The sequence below is a fragment of the Eptatretus burgeri genome, chromosome 5 (genome assembly GCF_056783735.1).
Source record: "Eptatretus burgeri isolate ZD-2024b chromosome 5, Ebu_testis_v1, whole genome shotgun sequence".
NCBI lineage: Eukaryota > Metazoa > Chordata > Myxini > Myxiniformes > Myxinidae > Eptatretus > Eptatretus burgeri.
The window spans coordinates 94,554,340-94,578,489 of NC_140965.1; the positions used below are offsets into that span (position 1 = coordinate 94,554,340).

The following is a 24,150-nucleotide window of genomic DNA, read 5'->3' on the forward strand; positions in this document are numbered from 1 at the left end:
GTGCAAAGGCACATTAGAATGAGCGGAAGTTTTCCAGCACTGGAATGATCTTTGTGTCTCTGGTTATTGAGCTTCATCACTGCTTTATTTTCCTGAGCCACATCCATCCATACATACATACATACATACATACATACATATATTTTTTTTTTCAAGTATTTGCATGTGTAAATCACTGCCAGCAGTTTTTCTTCTTCCATTGAAAATACATTTAGCATTGCAAACAAAATATTAATTTTGTTTGTAACGGCAACAGTAAGTTATAATTATGTTTGTAGTGCCTTACAAGATTAAAATAAAAAAACCCTGATTTTAATCAAACTTTAAATAATTTGTGACACAAACACAATCAATTGGACCACGTGTATTAGTATCTGGTGGCATGCCCTTTGGCATCATGTAGTGCTTGAATCCATGAAGGCAAAGAATCGATTATATTCTGTATGACAGCCTGCTCACGATGTTGCCAAATGTGCAGTCGATTTTGTTGCAGCTCTCACGTATTACTTGGCACAGGTCTCCATAATGTGCCTCACTCGTTAATGTTTGGGCCTGCTGGTGCACAAGTAACTCCAGCTAACTTAGAAATGGGCAAGTGAGATCAATGGTCACATGAAAGGTTGATTGCTTATGGCATAAGGAGAGGAGCAGGAACAACTTCTTGCTTGTGAGATCAAGAGAAATGAATTACAACACAGGATTCATTTGGACTTCTCACAGCTGTGCGACATTCTCTGCAGGTAGTGGCCATTGTTGTTGACCAGTGCCAGATAGTTGTCGTTCACTAGTACCATTGACAATAAATTACATGTTGTTCATACACATATATATATATATATATATATATATATATATATATATATATATATATATATATATATATATATATATATATATATATATATATATATAACCCACTGACAGGTTTGGAGACGTCTCACCTCAAATGAGTGTGTAATGGTACAAATGGGAATTCAGTGTGCAGATATCGCAGTATGTGGAGACGGTAACCTTGGCAACCTCATTCCATTTTACCAGTGAAGATTTCCAAACCATGATTGTTTTACCTCCAAAGTACTGCTTGGGAGTTAGGGTGATATTTCGAAAGCTCAGCTGGGAAACGAATTTAGACACATTTTGGGCCTACCGCCTGACGGAAGATCACCAAAGTTCTTTTCATGACAACCGACAACCTACAGGCACCTATCCCTCTCTACATTGCTTCTTCAGCCCCCAACCTGCTCCCTCACCCCCCGCCTCCTTATGTATACTCCCCATAGCTTTGCTTTCAACAGTTTACATTTGGTATTTCTTACAGCATTTCATTCTGGTTTCCCATTCAATGATCCATCGATCAGTACTTTGTTTAACTTTTCAACATCAGTTTTATTTTGGGATATCAGTTTTGATTCTTCATTGCAACCTGTGATGCGATGTTAATGTGGCACGAAAAAGGTTTTTTTTAAAACTATTTTTGGGGCAATTTATTTTGCTATTTTCTAAGGGGTATAAAAGTGACTTAAGGGTCTTAAAAGGTCAAAAAGGTTTGATGGCTCGAAGGTATGTAAGCAGCACAAAGGGTCTAAGGTGTCTTAAGTGTTTCAATGGTCATAAAGGTGTCTACAGTGTTTAAAGGGTATTATAATGGTCTTAAAAGGGTTAAGGGGTCTAAATGGGCCTAAAGGGGTCAAAGGGTGAAAGAGCAAGAGGGGTCTAAAGTGTCCAAATGTTCTTAGTCTATAGGTCTTAAAAGTGTCAAAAGGGTCGAAGAAGGTGTATATGTCGCAAAACGGTCTTAAATGGGAACTGAGGGGTTTAAAGGATGGAAAGGTCTAAGTGGTCTCAACATCCTAATGGGGTCGAAAGCATTGATAATGGGCCAAATGACCTCCTCATGACAGTTTAAAGCCCATGTTGATGTGCATCATGGTTAAAAATCTGATAGTATAAAGATTTGTTGCAATTAACATTGTGAGCTCACAAACAAACAGCAAAACTTACCTGATTGTGCGGTGGTTGTTGGAGGATTACACGTTGGCATGTGGCGACTTGGAGATCGGATTGGCGGCATGCAGGTTGCTCGGCAAGCATTGCATATGTGGATCTACTCGAGTTTATGATGGTACAACTGCCTCACATGTGCGTACCTAATCCAAATCTCTTCCTTTTTATTTTTTTTGCCCGTCTGACTTGTATTGAATCCGTTGCTGATCTGGCTTTAATTTAATGTATTTGTTTAATTTGTAAGACATGTCATGTTCCAACTACAGCCTATGACAACTTATAACGAACGGCCTTAGTTTAAATGCACCAATTGCCACGATGACACTCGGCCTAGATCATCACGGCTTAATTAAATGAGATATTCGAAATCTGCTTTGTTGTTAGACAATCGTAACGCACTCTCAAATCTATATACCAACTTTCTAAGCAACTATACGGCTCAAAATCGCTTGTTTTAGACAATAGCATGTATATTTTGAGTGTATATTTGGAGTTGTACATTTGATGAAGTTTGCTAAGGTGGTAACATTTTCTTCTGCAAACTATTTTTGTCACCCTTCAGAGTTATGTCGTTAGATGAGCAGTAAATTTACCTTTAAACCGATCTATAGTTACCCCCACCACCGAAGTTGAAGGAGGTTATGTTTTCACCCCTTTCTGTCTTTTTGTCTGTCTGTCTGTTTGTTGGGTCACCGAAATGGGTGACCCTTATTGTCAGTAATTCTGTCTGTTTGTTTGGATGTTTGTTTGTTTGTCATCAGCATAATTGGTAAGTAAACGTGGGCAGATTTTGACCAAACTCGGGTGGTAGGTACATCTTATGACCTAGTGCTTTGGAAATTGTGATGGTTGCTAGGGATGCTTTGGTTCCCTAGCAACAACCGAAAAACCTTCAAAATCGGTACCGTTCACACAAAATCAATTCCGAAAGCCATTATCCCGCGTAGGGTTATGAAATTTGGCACGAATGATCTACAGGTGATGCTCTATCAAACATCTTCCGGTTTTTGTGATGTATGGAATACTTTACCCGCAGCGCCCCCTACAATTAGGGTATGCACGAAAATTGGCGAAAATTGAAGGCCCCCTAGCGACCAGGTGAGTGCATCGATACAAATGAAACTTTGCAGGTTCATGGTACTCAATGAGTACTACAACTTTGCCTCAGGACATATTGACCGATTTCGCTTAGGTCAGAGGTCAATTAGTGCAAAAATCGATAATATGCGAGAGCTGGAGGTGCCTTCGCGTCAAATGCTACTCCTCCTAGGGTTATGGTCGGATGGTCATGAAAATTCACAATAAACGTCTGGAATACATTGTGCACAAACGATCGAGCCGGATTTTCGATTTATATCTTTGTTCACCCACAGCACCCCCTCGAACTTTGGGGATTTCCGATTTCAAACCGCATTTTCGGTACTTTTCATTCAAATAGATACCGAGTAGTTATTAGCAGATGGAACTGGATGAGATTTGATATGCATAATCTTAAGGTAATTCCCTATCCGCTATATGACATCCATTTTGCTCTATATCTAATAGTTTCCATGCTCGGCGACCCATCGCCGCATCCTGGCTTGTCTGTTTGTTTGTGTGCAGGATATCTCAAAAAGTTGTGGACGGATCCGGATGAAATTTTGTGGGCAGGTTGGGTGTATAACAAGGAGGAACTGATTACATTGTGGTGAAGATCCGGATCCGGTTCCGACTACAAGAATTTTTATTGATTCTTCACCGTTGAGAGATGGGGCTAAACCGATTATGTAGCACGATATCTCAAAAAGTTGTGGACAGATTCAGATAAAAGTTGGTGGACAGGTTGGGGTGGGGCAAGGAAGAATTGATTCGATTTTAGTGAATATCCAAATCCGGATCTGGATACGAGAATTATTTAGTTTCTAATGGGGTTCTTCACCATTGAGATTTTTCACATAGGGCCAAAAACAATATAGTTCTGTAAAGCATGATATTTCAAAAATGTAATGGGCCCAATATGTTCTCGTTGATCAGATATTGCGTGCTGGAGGTATGTGCTCTACCGGGTGCCCTTCTCGTTTGTGTTTGTACGATTTTCAGTTTTTGAATGATCAGCGCATTTGAGAGGTCGCTTGACTCTTTCTTCACTGATTTTAGCGATCATAGCAACGTCTTAACCAACAGTTACTTTTGACATTTGATACCGTATTTGCCGATCGGAGTTCGCCATCTCACCAACTATACAGATTCACCATCTACCAATCCCCCCAAAAAAATTGGGCTTTTATAAAGCATTGTATGTATGGATCCACCCTCATGGAGATGGCAACAGGTGGTGGTTCGTGCGTTTAAAGTTATGACTTGAGAGAAAATGACAGTTTAAAATCCCTATTTAGGTGCGTCGTGGTTAAAAAGAAAATGTGATCCGATAAAGTTTTGTGACGATTAACCTTGGGAGCTCAGAGGAGGAGCATCACAAACAAACAAACGTTTCGCTTTTATATACATAACAGTACATAGATTTTTCTCTTTAGTTTAGCATTGAGAGACCTGATCAAGATTGTCAAGTAAGCTTTATTGTTCGCACTGTAAATATATGTTTGCTTTTGATATCTGCAAAAGCTTAATAGTGGCAGTCTTCCAGCCCATACCAGGGAAGCTTAATTATTCCACATTGTACCTAAATTCTGCATGCTAAAAGGGGATAAGATAAAGATAAAAAAAACATTTTCTAATGTTGGGTATTTCAGTCATTGGAATGTGTAGTACCCCCTCCCCCACCCCCACCCCCTTGTCCCATTCCTAGAATTGAGCATTGCTAATGCTTCGAAAATTATTTTTTGTTTCATTCCTTCAATACAAGATATAGGTTAATGGAAGATGGCAGAGGGTGAAAAAGGCAACAAACTGATAGTGGGGCAATGTGGGAACAGTCGGACACAACAAGCAAGGGAACGAACGAATAGGAAGAGAGGAGCACAGGAAATACAGTAACCCAGTAAGGGTTATGAACAGACAGGAAGAGAGGAGGGGAGGGGAGGAAACAGGAAACACAAAGGGTTGGGTTATGATGTATAGGGTTAATGGAGATGGAAAGGATTGTGGGTAGGGATGGGGGGGGCATGACATAAGATCGTAGTGTTGCACCTTCTGCCTGCTTTAAAACCCTGGAGGGAAGAGTTGGGTTGAACAGCCTCAGGAAGACCATTCTGCAAATGGCAGAAAAGAATCACAAGAGTGAACTACCCTGACTTGTAAATACATTTTCCCAACAATCTCTCGGATGATTGACATACGTTTCCTCGACCTTACAGCCTTTGTTCACCATTATGAAATTTTAATGGTTTCGTTACTGCTTTAATATTATTTTTTTAGATGTTTGTTTATTTGATGATACAAAAAAAGCAAAAACTTTGACCTCCCTCCATTCACAGTAAAATATAATACTGAGATTTATTTTAATTTTTTTGTTACTCGATTCTGAAAATGTAATGGGTTTTATTTTGTGAATGTTATATTTACAAATGCAGTTGACCAATGAAGGGTGTTCCATGATTTTTTTTTTTTTGATATATTTAATGCTGCAGCTGGATAAGTGTGCCAAATTTTTTGGAACACTTTTCATGATGCGATATACATTAGTTTGTACAGCAAATTTCTTCAACTTTATGCATTTTTCTTTCTGTCCTGTATCCATTGATTTGGTTGTCGAAGTCTGTCAAAGTTTTGATTCAAAAGCACTTCAAGGATATCTCTACATAGATCTTCCTTTTGATATCGTTGTGGACAACATGAAATTGTGCTATATATGCTGATAATGTTGACACAGGCAGATCGATCCAGTCTTAACAAACCACCTTTTATTCTCCAGTACTAAAAAAACAAAATTCAAACCCTTTGACAAATTATGTCTTGTCCTTGCGTGCGTAGCTGGCACCATGTCATTCGGTTTTTGCTGCCACCTCCCTGCTGCTCTCTTCTTGCTGCCTTTAATCATGATTATTTGAACATTTTATATATTTGCCTTCATCAGTTTTGTTTTTGCTCAAAAGGATGTTGTTTATGAATGTTTTATTTTTTATTTTTTTGGAAGTATGTACATTTATAATTACATCTAATCGGTGGTCATCTTGTCAAAATTTTTGCGGTCAAGCAACACTAATACAGTACATTGTTGTTTGCTACTTTATTACTTAATATTAGCAAAGTCATAAATACATCAACACAGTGCAAAGGAGGAAAACAACAACTGCAAGGTACAATGACACAACAGAGGGAAACTTGGATGAAGAATAGGCAATACATATCCAGAAAAAAAAAAACCATCTGAGCCCAAAAATAGACATTTTACACCTGCAGGAGAAAATTATATCGAGAGTGTAAAGTGGAAATTATAGGCTAAATGGCCTTCTCATTTCCTTGCTTCAGGTCATACAGGAGCTTGTGAACCATCCTGACACTCCGTTTCATCCCATGGAGACTACTGATTCTTTGTATATTAATTTCCATTCTGCATATGAATTATAAATATTTAAATGCAATTGGTTTGATTTCCGACAGAAAAATCACCTTTGAATGCCACAAGCGCGGAGGCCCTTGTGTAGGCTCAGCTCCGCCCTTCTCCCCATCACGGGGGACAGCTGAGGTACGATGTTCGATTGGCCAAAGCACCATAATTTCATGATTTTAAATAAATTATATGAAGATTTGAAAGTTTTTATTGCAACGTTGAGCTTTCGCATGTGAAAGTGATGCGGAAAGTGTTGGGGGAAATTGGCCTTGGGTTTGGAAAAGTACAAGAAACAAACAAACAAACAAACAAACAAACCAGGTGTGTGTGTATGTATATATATATATATATATATATATATATATATATATATGTGTATATATATATATATATATATATATATATATATATATATATATATATATAATAACAATAACCAATTAGTCTCAAGCTTGACTTGTGCATTACTTGATGTGTTGCACTCTAACATTTTTGCTTTGCTACAAGGCATTTGTGCTGTTTCCCCATTTCCCCATGTTTCCATTGGACCTGGCTTGCAATAATTCCTGAGAAGGCAGGGGGGGGGGGGGGTTGTGGTCAGGTAGCAACAGTGAAGACAAATGTATGACAACATCTTATTCTTTTGCTCTTCAAAGGTGTGCTCAAGTTTCGCATGTTACACTTTTTTTGAGCTTTGGGAATTAATTAAACCTACTGGAGCCCAAAGGCCGAGGTTGGTCGCGAGGTTGGTCGCGTGTGAGGCAATTAGCCAAGCAGGCACAAAGGTAACGAGCCGCAGAGCGCCTTTTCTTATAGTCACCACGGAAACAGTAGGTGGTGGTTAAATATATTGTGCCTCAGCGTGAGTGCTGCTAAAGGAATGTTTGGCTAATGATGGAGGTTGTGAGTGGGTGGGAGGAATTATTATTAACTTTTACATACATGTCGGTCAAGGCTTTCACAAGGTCCAGTAGAATGTAATCAGAGTTACAAACGACTCTGTCGGGCTCATCGTAACTTGCTTCGACTTGTTATTTACCTGTTGAACCTGGTGTCTGCACGCATCAATTCAAAGAAAGCTTAAAATGGTTGGAAGCTGGCACCTGAAGAACATGTGTACATGAAATATGACTGACATATCCATGGTGGGTAATTGTCTTGAGAAGAATGTGTACAGTTGTATTGAATATGCTTGGATTGATACATTTTTACCACTTGATCACTCTGTGCTCGACTGAATCGTAAACTATACCACGGGGCGAGTCCGAGCTCAATCTTTCCGATTGTCCTTTTACCTTTGATGTTTTTCTTGCAGCTAAAACGAGTGTCTTACCATATGAATTCCACTTAAGACACCGTCCAACATGACAGAATTTAAGCACAAACTAACGGACTGAACAAAATGTTACAATTCCTTTGCTGTTTGTGTTTGACCAACCACTTCACCAATAACAGCACATAGAGCATGTCGGGACATGGTTTTCAAATTATTCCTCAACATATCTTGTGGTATTTGAACCATTTGTTGAAGATAGAACAGTGGATGGTTTAACCAATGAGAAATGTAGTTTTGTTTTGAGACATTCCACGGATACTTTGTGGTGACTCTCTTAACCAGAGCCAAATCAAACTTTAAAATACATTTTTGGTTATGTCTTCTGTTCTTGTGAACCAAATAAGTTTTTACTTTGTTAAACTGCCTAATCTAGTGATCTGGAATATGAGAAATTCTGAGACATGTGACTAATTTAAAAGTTTTCATGTTTCCCCTTTTTAAGAGAAGTGAAATGCTGATTTCGAGAACCCTTTTCTATCCATAAAGATTTTGATGTATTGATTGCGGTTGATGTAATGCAACACTAAAATGTCATTGTATGGTGTTGCAAAACAACAGCATCAGCATATGTTCGAGAGTCCCTGAGGGAATATCTGTTAATGTTCAAGTTTCATCAAAGTCACATGCATAATATTGTCCAAAAATATGAAAATGCACACAACCTCAAAAGATTATAGAAATACTATCTCACAATCTCTCTCTTTCTCCCTCTCTCTTTCTCTTTCTCTCTCGTTGCATCATTGGTTGGGATGCGGCTATGCCGCTGATGCAGTGTCCCCCTTACCAGTACACTGGTGCTCATTTTGCCGACCTCGGAAGGATGACAGGCTGAGTCAACCTCCTGGTGTATTTTTAATTCAGCGGCCAACGGGGCTTGAACGCAGGACCCTAGGATCCCAAGCCTCCACCCTAACCACGAAGCCAACACCAGGCATATAAATACTGAACCCTTATGAAGTAGTCGATCAATTGGTCTTGAAAACCTAGTTTTTAAACACTTTACAAGCTTGGAGGGTTGAAGCTGAGTGAGGATGAATTTGTCATATTTTTGGACAATATTATGCATGTGATCAATGATGTAACTTCAATGCAGCACAGATATTCTCTCATTCACTCTTGGATGTATGCTGAGCCTGTCATTAATAAACAAACAAACAAACAAACAAACAAAAAAACCATACTGTAAAGTACAGTGTGTTCCAAAAAGACCCAGACAACTTTGGTTGTTAATATGTTTAGAACCATAAATGATACAATGATACAATGATACCCTTTGGTTTACATGATACAGAAACTCAAAGTTTGGTGCACACTATCAGTACACTTCAATGTGAGCTCCGTTAGACTTGCGCAGGACAACAAGGTGGTACACAAGTTCTTGCCATTTTTGGCTCAGCATGTTGGCGTGCACCAGTGTGCATGCAGCTGTGATTCAAGAATGAAGATCCTGCACGTTTGCCACCTTGGTGTTGGAGACAACATCTTTGACAAATCCCCACAGAAAATATCATGGGGGGTAATATTGTTGTGGGGCCGGGTCTCGGTGGCGAGCACGACCGCTAGGTGGAGCAGTGGAGTCGGCTCCACCGCACACCCGGAATTTATAGGTCGTCACCCCGGATAACTCCAGAGCCGACGGGTTCCTTATCGGACCGAAGATCGTCAATAGGTCAACCGCCTGGGATAGGGTGGATTGCCAATTTCAATTTACCTAAATACCCACGTCATCCGAACTACCGGGGAAATTCACCCTCTGCAGGATCTGCGCGATCCGGGCCATTACCGAGCCGGATCCGAGCCATACCCTGAGCGGAGAGTACCAGAATCCTGCCGGGCCGATTGCACGATTTCGGCAGCAATGACGCCTCCTAGTTCCCATTCGCAGCTTGGCAAACCAATGATAGAAACACAGAAATGAGCTGGTACATTCAACAATAGGGGTAATTATTTTACAATAGTGGGAAGGGAACACACAAAGAGCAGAGCTATCACGACTACAAGAAATGCAATGCACAATGAGCAAAAGAAAGCACTGACACAATTCTACTTGAAGACGGGCCCACAGACAGACAGACACACACACAGAGAAATGGACCCCGTTGGGTCTTTACTGAAGGCTTCCAGCTCGAGGAAAGGTGAGCTGGAGACCAGAGCCTGTGCTTGGACCTGTCCACCTCGTGTGGTCTTCGACGATCTGGCTTGGCGGGAGTCGAACCCGCAACACGATGCCGCTCCAAGTACCAGGTACCGCGCTCTCCAACCAGCCATGCACCAATCGACCAAGACCAAAGAGAAGACCAGAGACAATGATGGCCCAGGACCAGCCGAACCAGCCTGCATCAAGACCCACAACCCCCAAGACGACGATGACGACCACCACCAATATGACGACCACCACCACCACCACGGCCAACGCTCCCAGCCTGGCATTCCTTTATATTCCTTTTTCCTCCGGGGTAAGAGAATTTCCATCTGAGGCGACCTCCACCCTCATTGGACGGGGTGTCGTGGGAAAGTCGCTCTCTGTGGCAATCTCAACCCCATTGGCTGGGGTGCCGTGGGAAAGTCGCCTTCTGTGGTGTGATTGGACAAGTGGCACGCCCCTGCCTTCCTGGACGGAGTCCCGGTCTGAGGCGATGGAAATCTCCGCCCACGTACATGGCCGAACGCACGTGGGCAATGGCGTCGGTGTGTGAAGTGAAGTGAAGTGAAGTGAAGGAGATTTGTTGTAAAAGAAACTCCGCAGCACACACATGTAATTCCCGTTAGACACAGGTAGGGGGCCCTAACTATAAACACACACTTACCGATATAACTGTTCCATAAGGACCTAAATGTTGAGTGCTCATGGCTGCCAGATTCATAACAATATCTGGTGATCATGGAGGCCAGGCGGTTGGTCCGTTTTGGCCAATGCAGCGACCTTGAAATTTTTCATTCAAGACAGCTCGAACGACTAAGGCCCAGAGGGGAGCGCCGTCCTATTGAAAAATGATATTGGGTTTTAGTTCTTCAATCTGTGGGAAGGCGAATCCTAACACGTTCATGTAAATTTTTGAGGTCACTATATCCTCCGCAAAGTAAAACAGACCCAACAAGCAGTCATGGAGAAGGTTTAACAGCAGTGCTGGATTAACCATTAGGCAGACAAGGCATGTGCCTTAGGGCCAGCCAAAAATTCGGGCCAAAAATTCTTTTCACATTAAATATTTGTATTTTTTTTGTATTAAATATTTTGTTCTTGAATCAGTTCATCTTTTGTCTGGGGTCCATTTCCATGAGCCCGAGATCTAATTTAAAATTTTCAGGTCATTCTCTAAAATTTCAAAATGTGCCTGAGGGCCAGCCGAGGCTTAATACGGCACTGATTAACAGGGGTAGAAAAGATCATGGCTTTGGATTGGGGAAGATAGGAGATGGTGGTGAATAGCTGTTTTGAAGACCTGTAGGGAAGAGTGGGATTGAAGAGAGTGTGGGAGTTTGTTCCAAAGGTGGGAAAACAGAGGAATGTAGGAGTGAAGGTGAGCACTGATTCTTGATTTTGGTAGTTTTACCAGAAGGGGGTTGCTTGCCGACCTTGAGTGCCCTGCGGAAATATTGGGAGGGGGGTGGAGGGGACATCGCAGGGCAAGGCCGGGGAGGAGACTGTAGAAGATAGATAGACCACCGACCTGCCCGTGGTGAGAGAGTGGGAGACCCAAATAATCAGCCTCTTTGTAGGAGATACCAATGATCCGAAATGCCTTGGTTTCCACAGTGTGAAGCCGAGGAAGGTGAGACGTGGGAGCACCAGCCCAGAGGGGAGAGCAGTACTCCATCAGGCTGCGGATGAAAGCTTTGTATGTGATCAGTAGCTCAGGTGGGCCGAGGAAGGACTCTACACGATGGCAGATGCCCAGATGCTTGGTGTTTGCATCATGGTTAAGGTGGTTGGCTTGGGATCCCAAGGTCCTGAGTTCAAATCCTGCTCAGTCATTGAATTATAACTGGGTGGTGTTGACTCAGCCTTTCTTCCTTCCGAGGTCGGCAAAATTAGTACGAGCTTGCTGCGATAATTGAGTCATTCGAGTATCCTGCGTCGGAGTGGCGATCCATCCAGGATTTTTCCCAATAACCCAGGAGACTGCTTAGGCAGCACGAATGCTCTGCATTGAGTATGGTCCCAATGGATGGATGGATGGATGTCCCACATGTGACTGGCTCTGGAGGCCAGCTTGGTCATGTGACTTTCCCAGGAAAGACCATGGCAGATGGTGAGACCCAAAAGCTTGAATGAAAGGACTTCTTCAAGGGGATTGTTGAGAAAGTAAATGGGGGTGGGGGGGGGGGTCCCAGACGGGTCCTTTCGGAGAGATATCATGAGAGTGTGAGATTTGTCAGGATTGAAAGACATATTCCAAATGTTGGACCAGCTTATGATTTTATCCAGATCTGCAGAGGGTGAAGAAGCTGCTGCTTGCCGATATGATGGATGACTCATGGTACAGCACAGGGTGGAGTCATCAGCAAAGAGATAAAGAGGATTTTCCAGAGAGTTGGAGAGATCATTGCCAAAAACTAGAAAAATCACAGGGTCCAGAACAGTGCCTTGAGGAACTCCATCCTGGACAGGAAGCGGGAATGAGAGAGCACCATTAAGGGCCACACGTTGGCTGCGTTAGCAGAGGAAGTCTGCGGAGCTATGAGTCAAGATTGCCTTGGATACCATTGAAAGATAGTTTGGTGAGCATGGTGGGGTGCCAGACTGTATCGAAAGCACGCAATATGTCTGGGAACTGGCTCTGATCTCATGTCTGGCATTGAGGACCTCCATTCTTTGTTGGGAAAGCAGGAGCAACAAGTCCAGGGCAGAGTGACCTCGTCTGAATCCAAGTTGATGATTGAAAATCATGCCATTGGAGAAGAGGAAGGATTTTATGTCGGGAGTGATGATGGATTCCATAGCCTTCCTGATGATGGGGAGAAGGCTGATTGGTCTGTAGTTGCAGGGATCTGTTTATGTACCTTTTTATGCAGAGCGTTAATGTTTTCTGATTTCCAACCAGATGGCAGATGACCTTGAGCAAATGCAAGGGTGAATAGAACAGAGTGAGGGTGAGCAAGAGCAGCAGAGCAGCTTTTAGGACATGTTAGCATATGCCGTCTGAACCGCTCGCAGAGTCGGAGTCGAGGTTTGACAGCAAAATCTCCACCTTGTCGGGAGAAAAAGCACAGAGTCCAGGAACAGCTGGGTGCGACTGGGTAACGTGGGTATAGAAAGCGATGGGTTTGGGACACAAGATTTAGAAGCAAACACGGAGTTTAGGCATTTCGCCTTTTCATGTGCAGTGGCAGCAGTGTGGCCATTTGAGGTAAGGGGGTGTGAGGGGGGGGAGTGGATGGAGGGGTAATGTACACCAGAAACACACTTAACTTGAAGGAACCTTGGTCAAGCGCATACCTCCGCCACGCAATGCCTGATCCAGTGGAACATGTCAAACCCAATAATTTTTTGAAATGTCATGTGATACATCATTGTTGGCCCCATCTCTCAATGGTGAAGAATCACTGTGAAATTAAAAAATTCTCACATTCAGATCTGGATTTTGATCTTCACCAAAGTCGAATCAATTTGTCCTTGCGACGCACCCAACCAATCCATCAAGTTGCATCCGAATCCGTCCACAACTTTTTGAGATATCGTTTTACATATCGTTTTTGGCCCATTATCTCAATGGTGAAGAATCACTTAAAATATTGTAGGAGTCAGATCTGGATCTTCACCAAAATCTAACAAGTTCGTCCTTGTCACACACCAAAATTCTCCACAAAATTTCATCTGGATCTGTCTGCAACTTTTTGAGATATCGTTTTACATATCGTTTTTGGCCCATTATCTCAATGGTGAAGAATCACTTAAAATATTGTAGGAGTCAGATCTGGATCTTCACCAAAATCTAATAAGTTCGTCCTTGTCACACACCAAAATTCTCCACAAAATTTCATCTGGATCTGTCTGCAACTTTTTGAGATATCCTGTACACAGACAAACAGACAAACACAGAAAGGGGTGAAAAATCTAACCTCCTTCACCTTCGGTGGCGGAGGTAATGATCGGATCTGTATCCAGATTCGGATCTTCACCAAAATTGAATCAATACTTCCTTGTCACACCCAATTTGTCCACCAAGTTTCGTCTAAATCCATACACAGCTTTTTGAGCTATCGTGCTATATATCGTTTTTGGCCCAATTTCTCAATGGTGAAGAATCACTTAAAAAAATTCTTGTATCTGGATCTGAATCTTCACCAAATTCTAATCGGTTCATCCTTTTCACATACCCAACCTCTCCACCAAATTTCATCCAAATCCATTAACAACTTTTTTGATCTCCATGTGCTGCACAGTGGCATCGCCGAGTGCCGAAAGCACCCTGGCAATGTCGCTCGCTGGAAGATTTATTTATTTCTTTGGCATGGGGCTGTGTACTTAGTACCTCTACTTGTTATATATTTATGTTTTTGCGTGTAATATTATCGCATTAGAAGGGTTCCTTAACATGGTTGATCTGAACCAGAGGTCTTAAGTGGTGTTTATCGTTATTGTGTTAAAAATTATGAGGATTCTCCAAGGTTCATCCAAACGTACTGTAGCTGAAACTGGCGGTGTTCATGCCGGGAAGGCAGGAAAATGCGAAAACGTTTCCTTTACAATTTAAAATGGTTTGTTACAGGTATATGGAAGAGGAGAAACGAGACACAAATAAATAAATCTGAACAGACCAAGTGCTCAAAAGACGACTATGGAGGCACAAACATTGATGTACAACAAGCAGGGCGACTCATCGTAGCCCAATGCTGTTCTAATCCTCTTGGCATTTTGAATAAATCAATATTGTTTGTGGGGGCCTAAAACTCTTCAATACACCGACTGAGGGATGGGGTCAGGGATCATGTGATATTACTTTTCATATAGCTACAAAGGCTTCGGCATGATGGTGATAAAAATAATCAAAAAGGTTCAACTTTCCAAAACCTTTCAAAAACAACATTGCAAAAATAAAAAAATTTAAGTCTATAACCACAACTCAAAACTGTTTCAATCAGGCCTGGTTATGGCCTTCACAAATTTTGGTACCATCCTTTTGGCAGTGCATCCCGCTCATTGACTGTCCACTTTTGTGGGCGTGCACTCTTCTGGACCATCCTGCCCTGTGGGAAGGCCAGAATAAAAGGTCTTATGCCCCCTCTCAAAGGCTCCGCAACTGATCTCACCGCCATGGCCTATGGTGAGCCGGTCAAATAGTCCCTGCTGATTCCTCCTAAAGTGCAATGCGCTTTACAATTGTGCCTTCTGTCCAAGTCTCCACCTAGCCTTGCTTGAAAACATGAGGTTTTACATAACATACTTGCTCTACATTGTATTAAAGTCAACACTAACTGCCTCCTCAGTGCATGTTGAACAAGACGACTTACTCTGACATTTTCCCTGTTCTAAGAGTAATCTAAGTGACGTGGTTACGCGGTCCAGGCTATTCTAACCACAATCCAGCTGTGAATCTCCCTCCCTCCCCTTCACATAACAATATATATGGATGTTTACATATACAGTACTGTATAACATTATATATATTTATGTTTAATGTGTATAACATGTATTTATGTTTATGTATATAATATTATATATTTATGTACATCATAATACGTCAAATAGTCATAAATATATAATGTTATATACATAAACATAAAGATATGATGTTGAATACATAAACATAAATATATCATGTTATAAACAAACATAAATATATAATGTTATATTCATAAACATAAATATGTAATGTTTTATATATAAACATAAATATATAATGTTATACAGGATATGTAAACAACCATATATATATATATATATATATATATATATATATATATATATATATATATATATATATATATATATATATATATATATATATATATATTTTGTGAAGGGGGAGATCCACAGCTGGATTGTAGTAAGAATAGGCTGGACCGTGTAACCGCGTCACTTAGATTACTCTTGGAACAAGGAAAATGTCAGAGTAAGTCGTCTTGTTCAACGTGCACTGAGGAGGCAGTTAGTGTTGACTTTAATACAATATAGAGAAAGTATATACTGTGTGTGTGTGTGTGTATATGTATATATATATATGTATATGTGTATATATATATATATATATATATATATATATATATATATATATATATATATATATATATATACACACATACACACACACACACACACACACACACACACACACACACACACACACACACACACACACACACACACACACACACACACACACTGTCGCCGATCTTGGCGATTAGGTTAATCCCCACCGACCCAATTATGATGGACGGGTGGTTAACACCAACCAAGCCTGGATCGCCAAGTGGTTTTCCTGAGGAGGCAGGCGGACACGTGATCTTCAAAGATTATAGCGCGCACAGGAGGGGCAGGGCGTGGCACTGGCGGTGAGACAGAAACACAGCACAAGGGGTTGATACTCGAATCCCACGACAAATACACAGATGCAGCAACTTAAAATAAATGGTATTTATTGAAAATATAAATATTTACAAGGGTTATTCAAAATGTAATAATAATAATAATAACGTGAAGTAATTAAGGTCTAAAGTCGAGGCACCTCGACACACAGACTTAAATATAGACAGGCGGAAAACGAACAAAATAAAATCCTCCCTTTATTTTGGCACTCAGCTTTGGCAAGAGATGGTCTTTACTGAACTTTGGGATTGATGTGCTTCGATTGATGATTGATATAATATATATATATATATATATATATATATATATATATATATATATATATATATATATATATATATATATATATATATATATATATATATATACACATACATATATACTTGGGTGCTTCATTATAGGGGGTAAAAAAATAAAAGTATGAATATTCATGCTGCCTGGGTGTGGCTTTGTTCCATTTGACAGGAGAAACATACACACCAAATATGAAGCAGATTGGAGGAAGTTTAGGGGTTCCTCAAGTTGGCACAATATTGTTGAAATTTGCCAAACTGGAACTGACAACTTGCCGTCGAATATGCACAACTCAGTACACTTCACAATTAATATGGTTGTTTGATATTTTCAAAAACCACAGCAGTCGTATAAGATGAAAGAATAGTTTTTCCAAGGAGACCGAGCTGAGCTTTTTGACATTGCAGTGCAAAATGCCCTCTCCATAATGGACATAATTGCGCCAACTTGAGGAACCCCTAAATATCATGGAATTTTGTTCATTTTTGACCTATAATTTCTTATGGGGTATTGGAACAAAGGCAAAATCAGGGAGCAGCAAAAATCAAACTTTCATTTTTTCGGAACACCCTTATGTATACGTGTGTATATACGTGTATATATATACACACACAAACCGGGAGGTGACATGGGTGGTCGCTATATAATTGCATACTAGTCATAGTTTTTGATGGATCGGGCTGAAAATTTTTGACAAAGAGGTTGATTATAGTGCGCATAAAAGCGCGGAAACTGATTTTTGATTTTCGAAAAAAAAATATAGAAATATCTTTCGGATTTTTTAAAAAATTTCAAAGTCCCGTTGCTAGGCAATGGTGGCGTCCATAGCAACGGGGCTCAAAAGCATACAACTAGAGCCTGGTATGAACCTACTAGTCAAGTTTCATCAAAATTGGTTAACTCCTCTGGCCTCCAGAGCTGTCCATTACATACATACAGACAGACGGAAAAGCTGAGAGATAACAGTAGTCTCGCGACCACTATATATATATATATATATATATATATATATATATATATATATATATATATATATATATATATATATATATATATATATATATATATATATATTGTTTTATACGGACACACGTTGACACGCTGATGCACTTACTGTGCAATATAATATGCAGAATTATTTGATTTTTGGCCTGATTGAGAACTCAAATTGTTTTTATTGCTTCCTTGCACCAATGGTCTGACAAGAGCAAAAGGTCTGACTTGTGTTGTTTTACTCAGGATGGGATGAATTTTGAATGCTCCATGTAATAAGAGATAGCAATCTAGACTGGCAGTTATTTGCTTGTTACATCCTGTCCCCATCTGGATACAAAGCAGCATTGCACACTGAATATTTTATCTGTCATGATTCTTTGGGAAAAGATTTGCTTTCTCTCCGTTTCGAGAGAAGCGATGCAATACCGCACGATCTTCGGCGTGCTGAGCATGATGCAGCACACAAATGTCAATGTTATTATCTTTGGTAAAGTTGAATGAGAGAAGGGGATTGTTTTCCTTGTACCTTTCATGATTCCTGAATGTTAATTCCAATCCCCCTCGTTGTGCAACCTTGGCCAAACATGTAAGTGTTTTTAATTTTTGAAATGGTTTCTGCAGTTTGTTTAGTTTTATCCTCTATTGTATTTATATTACCTGCGAGTTTCTTTGAGGATAATAACAAGAGCCACCTGCCTGGAACACCACCAGATTCTCGATTTCACACAGCACAAATATTGTATGTTCAACAAACAATGAACAGATAAAATGTGAAGTAAGCCGCAGCATCATACAAATTTATACGTACCTTTCGGAGATTAAATACAACTATGGAGATCGATTATGGTGTTGTCTACTGTTGATGTTATTACATTTTGTAAATCCACTTATTAATGCAGAGGTACCATTGATTGTGCACTTGTGTTTTAATAATTGGTACGTGCTCAACTGACTTGTTTCTGATCCCCCAAATTAGCATGTACCGGCTGCTTATTATATGTTTTACAAACCCAGCTCGATTTCTAATGACACTCTGGACTTCTCCTCTTGTAGTTTCCTGTGAAATTCCATCCCAGGCAGACTCTGGAGAATGTCATGATGGACACATTTATCAATGCGAACGTTATGAGACGCGAGCTGGTTGCGTGAGCAAACAGAGATCACGATCATTATCTAGTTTGTTATATATTTTTTTCTATTGTTTAGCCATTACAAACAACTGCTACAAAGCTCTGTTTATTGGATCATATGGCAGTGTGCCACCGAATGGAATTTGTACATCGTAAAGGGAGATGCATAGAATTTTGCTTGATATGTATGTATGTGTGTGTGTATATATATATATACACACACAGGCTCATGCCTGTATAAAGGAGGCTCATGTTATTAGGTGAAAGCTCAAGTCATGTGTTGCACGAAATAACCAACTCATTTTGGGTTTGTTTTTTGTTATTGAGGAAATTCAAGGTAGGGTGAGGCCTAGCACGGGAGCTTCACCCCTGCTTGACTTCCCTTCAATACCAGCCACCATTAACATCTCCTGCACGCTTGGCTGCCCTGGCAGAGCTGTTGCCTGGAAACGGTTGTCATGGTGACGGCCAAAGGCCTGAGGGTGTTCGAGGGAAGTGGGGGTGGCTTGGCCCATCTGTCGGGTTGAGAGTATGAGGCGGGTGGATAATGGGGGAAGCACAAAAACATGATAGTCATATCTTCGATTGCAGATAATGGTCGTTTTCTTCACCTGGTTGTTTGTGTGTTCTTGTGAGTTCCATGGCATAATTTGATGTCATTTGGCAAAATCATTTGCCCTCTCTTATGAGATTGAATATTTTGTGATTATTCTTGTTCTTTCATTGGACATTTAACTGTTTCACCAGCATCTCATCCACCACCCATCCACCCTACACCACCACACCTTAAAACCTCCAGCTTGCCTTCATAAATTATTTGCCACATATTCCAAACGATTCATGAATTCACACACCTTACACACAATATCCTTCCCACTCCATCCTATTCCTGTAAATCGCACTCCATACCTCACTGCCACCAACTCACCCCACCTCACCACCAATGTGTTCATTACATGCAAGCTTTAGCTTCTCCACTTCCTGCCCCCCCTCCTTGCAGTACACATCCCCCCCCCTTCCACCATTTTCCTACCACATTCCTTTGCTTAAGCACCCCGTCTTGATAACAGATGTTTGGGAGGTGGATGGGAGGAAGTTGGTCATATTATGGCAAAGATGTACTTTCTTTTCTGCATTGTCTCAGGTTCATGGAGAGCTTGTACATTGATCGGCTGCAGAACAAAGACAATCGGAGATATCATTATGCATTCACATTGATTATAAAGATGTTCTGAGAGAATGGACAAATCAACACAGGACAGCTGCATTGGATTTGAACCTTTGATTCCACCAGCATCCTGAACTGTGCTCCCAGATGAGAATGCCAACCAACGTTTGTGAGCATTATGCTCTTGAGTAAATGAAGTGTGCTTCAATTGTGGGAGGTTGGGGTGAGGGACGAACACTGGCCATGTACATGTTACATAGCCTTTGCATACAGGGATTTGTGCCAACTATACTCTCCCATTTATGTGACTTAAACATCCCTTTTCTCTCCATCTCCACCCCCTCCTCCCCCTTCCTCGATCTTCCTTTCTCTGTTTTTCACCTTTGATTTTCTCAACATACAACACCTCCTCCCCTGCTGGTAATATTATTTAGATGTCCCCAAGAGCGATATAATCGGTCAAGAGCTATACTGATAACAAGTTAACCCTCGTACTCGGTTTGTGTAAAATTTAAATCTTAATGATAGTGCTTGAAGAAGAAACAAATTGATTGTCAATGACATGGTTATTCACATCACAGTTGAGCCTCGTGTTGGCTTAGTGATTAGGGTGGCTGGCTGATGATCTTAGGGTCCCGAGTTCGAGCCCCGTTGGCCACTGGATCAACACCAGGTGGGGTTGACTCAGCCTGTCATCCGTCCGAGGTTGGCTAAATGAATACCAGTGTGCTGGTATCTGGGCACAGTATCAGCGGCATAGTCATGCGCCAACAAAATGAGAGCTACCTGGCAGCCAAGCTGCCACACATAAGAATACGAAGAAGATATCACAGTTCGCCTTTTCTGTACAATTATTGAAGCTCAATTTACAAACGCCTCCTCTTTTATTGGAAGACAAATAGATTGATTTCGTTTTGCTTTAATGTGTGACTCTTAGTTGTCAGCGTGGTTTTTAATTTCGTGACTTATGACGTGCCATGTAATGCTTATCTATCATAACTTCTACTTCTTTCCAGGTATTGATAACAATCTGTTGAAACGCTCGAGCTGGAGTATTATGGAAGTAATTGTGTTGCGAGTGCAAATATGGTACCTTTTGTCCATGGTCCAATTCCTCAGCTGTGGATTATCATACCGAATGAAGGTATCGATGTGCAGCCGAACACTGCACATCTTATCCTTCTCTAGCATATGGCTGTCCATCACACAAACAAGAGGATCAGCTGGCAGTGTTTTGTGGAGCACGTATGTCGGTGTGAACGTTCTGACCTCGTGGGACGAGTGAGTACAGTTGTGCACCATGTACTCAGCCAAAGGTTTGTTTTAGATCAATGAGGGCAATGCGGACAGTACGGCCTTTTTGTTGGCAGAATCTTTTCTGCATCCAAGTTGTTCTGAGGGCATTAAGAGACCAGGTTGGTGAGACAGATCATGTCAGATGTCAACTCAACGTCATTAGCCAGCTGGGTTTTTTTTCCCCTCCTCGATGACCAGTCGTCGCAACATGCTTATCCCGAGACCAGTTTGATTTCTTCAAGCCTGGAATAAAACTCATTAATGCTCCTGCCTTTCGCATTAACATCTGAACCCACAACCTATGTGATAACATTCTGAGGTGTTGAGGCCACAACTGCAACTGTTAAATTGTTAAAGTGGACCCATCCTTTGTTTTGCTATGTTAAAATTAAAAATGGATGGCAAGTACATCCCCACTCAGTCAAAATCTGCCATCGAGGCATTGAGATTATGTTGTGGTGAAAGCTATGCAGTACAGTATTCATATTACCATTAGGAGGGACTTGTGGAAAATCCAGGCAATGTAAAATGTGACTTCAAGTCCTCAACTCCCATCCCCCTGACAAACGTCAAGTAATCCACCTGCCCCCCCCCACCACCACCACCCTCCCAAACCCCAGGTCATCAACCTTCACCTCACAAACCTTAGGCTTCAAACATTCAATCCCCTCCCCACTCCAAGCCTTCAAAACTCCACCACACCACAACTCTCCAACCCCTGTTCTCCACTGCAACTCAACTCCTCCCCCTCTGCATCAAATTTCCTCAACCCCCCCCCCCCCCACACACACACACACACACACACACACGGACACACACACACACACACACACACACACACACACACACACACACACACACACACACACACACACACACACACACACACACACACACCCCTAAAGTATCAAGAATCTATCCAAACTCTGTCCCATCTTTTCTCTTTTCCAAACCCCAACTTTATGTGCCCCCAACTTTGTCATCTGGCTCATAATAGCAAAAGGGCATTCCCACATCGATCATTACATATTCCTTACTAATAAATGTGAGCGTGTTAGTGTGTGTGTTAGTGTGTGTCAGTGTGTCTCCTCCGTAACTCCAAAACCATGAAACCTAGCAGCGTGAAACTTTGCATGCATACTAAGAAAACTTCATGGAAGTGCATGACTGAAAATTGGGTGTTTGGGATAATTAAAACACCCCTTTCGAAGATAATTAACGGCCTTATTTAATTATATCCTTTATCAGGCGCACCCTCAGTTACTGCTCTCTATGGAGTCCTAAGGCGTATCCAAGGTAACCTCACTGGGGTCTGAAGCCGCCACGTTTTTTGGCCTGCTCAACCATGTCTTGACTTGGAACAGGCCACAGCGATTTCTTCACGATAGTTTATTTATTTATTTATATTTTCCCCCACAACTTCATCACTCATTATTGAATTCCTGTTTATCATAGCTACGAATTGCTGTATACATCGCTTTGGTATGTGCTATAGTTTTCAAATTAAGAGCTTGGAGCGATTTCATGCATTATATGATGAAATTTTCCACTTTCTCCTGTCATGGTCTAATTAAAGTACATGTCAAAATATTATTTCGGCTTGGAGGATTGGATATCGTCCAGACCAATAATTGTCGAAATCTGGTGTGAAATCTGATAATTTAAAGAAATAACGGGTCTTATAACTGAACCTATATACCTATTTACTTTAAGCAAATAAGGCTATGGTCCCTTCTCCTCTATGTATGTGCAAGAAAATGTGACATTTCCAAAGAATTAAACTTTTCTTTTTCTACTGTTTGGAGAATTATATTGATTGAGCAAAAGATTTAGGAATGTGCCAAAATTAACAAGCCTCATTGAGCTGAATGATTTAATGCATTCACTGCTTTACCTCGTGCCCTGTCCCCCAAAGGTATTGCTTATCCATACTGTCTGCCAGATCTGTGTCTATATTTTCAGAGGTTTTGCGAGGTGCTCTGCAAGGAATCATAGCAAATCTGGTAAAAAAATGGATGTTTTAAAACAAAGTTATAACGTTTGCACGGACCACGAATCGATGGACCACGTGACGAATGCACAGGCGAGCAGGCAACATGGTGGATTATCTGCAATGTTTATTTCACGGGCGATTAAACTTTGTGATGTCTCCAGGGTTGATCGACATAACAGCAACTCTTTTGTGGATCAAGTCATTATTAGATCGAATTCATTTAATTTCTTTCACTGCTGCAGACTGGTGAAGACTGGCTTTAAAGTTAAAGGGATCCCATATGGTATGCAGCCACAGTTTGAGCAGCTGTTCCGAATCAAACATTGAATTGGAGTGCTTCCTTGAGTGCTTAAGCCACTTGCTGAGTGTGTTTAGTCCATCGTAGTACAGTTCGTGTCCCGATCAGAATGTACAGTCGACAGTTGCTCAAGATAGAGGTACAGGTGGTGTTTGACAAAGATTATATGGTTTCTGTTTGTGAGTTTCAAAGCAAAATATATTTGATGACGCCCAATTTCCAAGCTGTTTGCCGTATTAACGTGTTTTCTCAATTACAGAGCCAAATTATTTTTTCCACCCATCACATGACGATTGGCAGCTGTTTATTAAGATTAATGTTTATGCACATCTTCCTGACATGTCTATAATGCAACATTGTTTTTAGAATTTGTTTATTGAAATTCCCCCAAAATAAGGGTGAAAGCTACTCAAGGTTTTTGGGTTGTATGCAGTACGTACTTGAGTCGGTAATCACACTGACTCCAATCTACCATTTCCTGAAGAATTGCTGATGACGGCCCAGCACTAACACTGTGTGTCTGTGTCAGTGTTGTTTATAAAGCATAACATTTTCTCATTTTCCCTCTGTTAACTCTCCTTCCTCCATCTCTCTGTCTCTCTCTCTCTCTGTCTCT

At 41.0% G+C, this 24,150-nt stretch overlaps 1 protein-coding gene across 12 annotated transcripts in view; it reads left to right on the forward strand.

Moving 5' to 3' along the window:
• Positions 1-24,150, forward strand: part of ZMIZ1 (zinc finger MIZ-type containing 1) — a 229,775-nt gene that overhangs the window by 56,956 nt on the left and 148,669 nt on the right. Inside the window, exon 1 of one of the 12 annotated variants that reach the window (XM_085882952.1) lies at positions 6,605-6,628. The exons of the other annotated variants lie outside the window; for them this stretch is intronic. The gene's annotated coding sequence lies outside the window, so the exon portion shown is untranslated. Of the gene's footprint in view, positions 1-6,604; positions 6,629-24,150 lie in introns of those variants that run through there. 12 annotated transcript variants of the gene reach the window in all.